The following is a 3,558-nucleotide window of genomic DNA, read 5'->3' as shown; positions in this document are numbered from 1 at the left end:
GCTAACCTCATCGCTATTTCGAAGTCCTTCTGGCTGTAATACTTCACTTGTGCGCGCATAACCTCGATAAGCCTTCTGAGTGATAGAGAATAGCTTGACCTCCTTTCCATGTATTTGTTGAGAATTTTGTGCAAGAAGATAAGATCAAATATATAGAGGTTATGGAGGTCAGCATCCGTGAACGTGTAAAGGTTGTCGTCATCCCTCTTCACAACGTAYTGAGCATAGAGCACCGTCTTCTTTAGCAAGGTTCTTGGAGAGATTGTTTCAAGTGATGTAATCACCTGCTCTGAGAAGACTTGCTCGCGTGGCCTTGTAAGTTTAGAGAATTAAAACTTAGCGTCGGCATAAGGCATACCTATGAGCTATGGATCATAGGGGGGTCTCTGTGTCCACTACAGAGTATCTCCATAGCAGAATCTCTTCCACAGTAGTAGCAGGCTCTGTGCAAACTTGTTGCATGGGAATCCTGCTCATCGATTCAAAAATCTCAGAGACCCTTCCTACTGTGGCGGACTCTGGCACTTTGGCTTCATCTTCTTCAAGTATTGGCCTCTGGGTGGACCCCTCTACAAGGATAGGTTTAACGGTTCCTTGCAGAGCGTCGAACATATCCATGGACGTTTCCTCCTTCGCCTTAGAGGAAAATCTTTCACCGACTCTGGGGGGAAGCGGGTTCTACCCTTTCTTGCTTGAGCTTCTGCCAAGGAATCCTTTAAGGCTTGAAGGAGCTCTGGGTCATCATAATCTTCTTCGTTTATCTGCACTAGCAACTCTAAGCTTGACGACCCCTTCTGTGGTGATTCCTCTACAGCCTTGCCCTTGCCTTTCCTTTTAGGCTCTGGTGTTTTTTTTTTAAAACAGGGCTGCTGTAGATTCCACTATCTTGAGTGGTTTGGCAAAAGTCTTCTTGGGCTCTTCAGCCTTCTTCTTCGCCTTCTTCTCCCCCTCATGACGATCATGGTCATCACCTCCTTGATCGTCATGGTGTTTGGTGGCTTCTGCCTTGCAAGTTTTAAGGAGAGCCTTCTCCAATCTCTTCAGAATCTTGGTGGCTGCCTTCTTTATTTTCTTGATCACCTCTTCTGCAAGCACAGAGGCGTGACTTATATCAATCTCTGTCGACCACTTCAACTTTGAGACGCTTCTAAATATTTYTCTTCGAAGGGTGTCACCCTCTTTCATGAGCTGTGATGTGCAGTCTCTTATGGCCTGGTTGGAGGCTCGGGCCTCTTTGAGATGTTGGTCTGTATGTTTGATCACAATATCCCCTAAGGCTTCAACCATGGCATCTAGCTCTCTACGAGTTGCTAGATGGTTGATGTTAGCCCTTGAGGATTTGGTGTCCACGCCGTAAGTGACTGCAGAAGAAAACATTTGCTTGATTTTGTCTTTGAATTTGGAGTAATCTGTGTAGCCCGTAGAGACGAAATCAGCAGCAAATTGGGCAGCCATCTCTGTCAATTATGACTTCAGCTTCTGGATGGAGGAGGGGTTGAGCGAGAGAGCACTGAAAGCCTCTACAAGATCATCCTTCTGTAGGACAGAGCTCTGAAGGGTTGAAAGAGTTGTCTTCAAGTCTGCCGTTGTAGAGCTCAACTCCTTCAGAGCCTCTGTGATGGGAGAAAGGTCTTCTGTCATCATGCGCGAGATGAACAAGCTTTTCAACTCGTCCATCTTTTGGAATACCGCTGTGGCGAAGGTTTGTAGCTCCCCCTTCGTCACATAGGCATCCTGGGAGCCTAGATCACCAACACATGGTGACCTAGTAGCCTCGGAGCGAGAGGCGCCCTCAGCGACTGATTTTGCGTAGTCTGCTCGGGGACTTCCATCAGATCCTCGGACTTCTCTGTGAGGAGAGCCTACCGGTGTTCTGTCGATATCGTGCCTTGTAGGTTTAGAGCCTAACATGGCAGAGGGATCGAGTGTGGACATTGGGTGCTCTAGACCCTCTGTCGCGGTGACTCTCACGTATACCTCTGAAGCATATTCTGGTTGGTCACTCATGTGTGGAGAGGCAACGGATGCCTCTCTTGGTTGTGCCGAATCCTTGGGCTATGGGACTTTTGTAGTAAAACCAACATCCTTTTGAGAGGATGTAGGAGTATGAGGTGGTTGCCCGGCTGTGCGATCGACAGAGGACTGAAGAATGTCCTCTGCGAGGTTAGCTTGGGTTGGGCTTGGCGTGTGCACGTCTTTTTCAATAGGGGATCCCTCTAGAATAGGGCCCCTAGTAGCGTGGGTAGCACTGGGAGAAGGGCTAGGATGTGTACCTTTGGTATCTTTTTCTCCCTCACCTAACTCCATCTCTTCTTCTTCTTCTTCGTCTAAGACGACCTCTGTCCCCAACTCTGTCACGTCTATTGGTGCTTTGAATTCTTGTAGAATATACAAGAGAATGTCTTGGATCTGTTCTGTTGGGGACTCTTCTTGAACGACCTTGCGCAACCTTCTGTGCTTTGGAGTAGCCTCTGCGGGGCTCTCTTGAACAACGGCCTCTGTGACCACAACCTCTGTGAGTTGGGCCTTCTTTGTTTTCTTCTTCTTGGGCTTCTGCAGAGGACTACTTGGGCCCTCTTCCTCTGCTGGCCTCTTCTTCCCCTTCTTCTTCACAGAAGAGTCGACACCCTTCTGTGTCTTCTTGGTCTTATTAGGTGGGGGACTTGGGATTCTAGGGCCAGCCTCACTTACCTTACCAACCTCTGCAGGCTCCTCCATACGTCCCTCTACTCTCATTTTTTTAATTTTCTCACCTAGGGGGATTCCTATGCGTGGAGGGGTTTTAGGGACCGGTTTTGGCCTCCTGAATCCACGTCTGTAGGCCTTCCTATCTTCGTGACTAAGGAACCTGAGCATGGCTTTTGATAAGGGTCTGGGGCTTCTGTACCCTTGCTCATACTCAGTTGGGTGGAATTCATTGAATGGGTACAAACGTGCGTTGGGCTCCACAGAAAGTAGCTTTGCTGCTATTAGATCCCCAAAGACGAGGCCAAAGAACCTCTGTAGAATGAGGTTAGGATGGTTGAGGTCGTGCTTGGCCTTCTTCTGCGCCTTGACCTTGGACTTTTCTCCCCTTTGAGTCGCGTATTTCTTCTTGATCAATCCAACCATGTCCTCGAATATTAGTTGTGCGTAATACAGAGGTAGGTTGAAGTAAATCCCATAAACGATTGACTTCATTACGTGCAAGGTCTGGTCGTGGCTTCCAACCTTCCCTGTCAGGCAACAGTTCACGATCGAGAATAGGGTATTCCAAATAGGGGGAAGTTCTTTGTGCTTGAACTGTGTTCGTTTGACGATATGGGTCGCATAGGAATGGAATTCAAAGAACTGAATCAATTCCTCGTCTGTCGGGATTGCAGCAAATGCATCCAAATTAAGAGTTTCCAGTGTCGGTAAGCGCAGGGCAGTTCGCAATTTGTCCACATTCAATTCCATTGGCACTAATGATTTATTTGTAGGGTGAGATGCGTAGCCAACGATGCTCAGGCCAGTGTCATCTAGAGTTGTTATATAAGAACTAAGAAGGAATTGGGTTATGTAAGACTCGGGGGTAGG

This window comes from Cynara cardunculus, assembly GCF_001531365.2.
Source record: "Cynara cardunculus var. scolymus isolate 2C chromosome LG 5, CcrdV1, whole genome shotgun sequence".
NCBI lineage: Eukaryota > Viridiplantae > Streptophyta > Magnoliopsida > Asterales > Asteraceae > Cynara > Cynara cardunculus.
Note: the sequence above shows the minus strand (reverse complement) of the source record.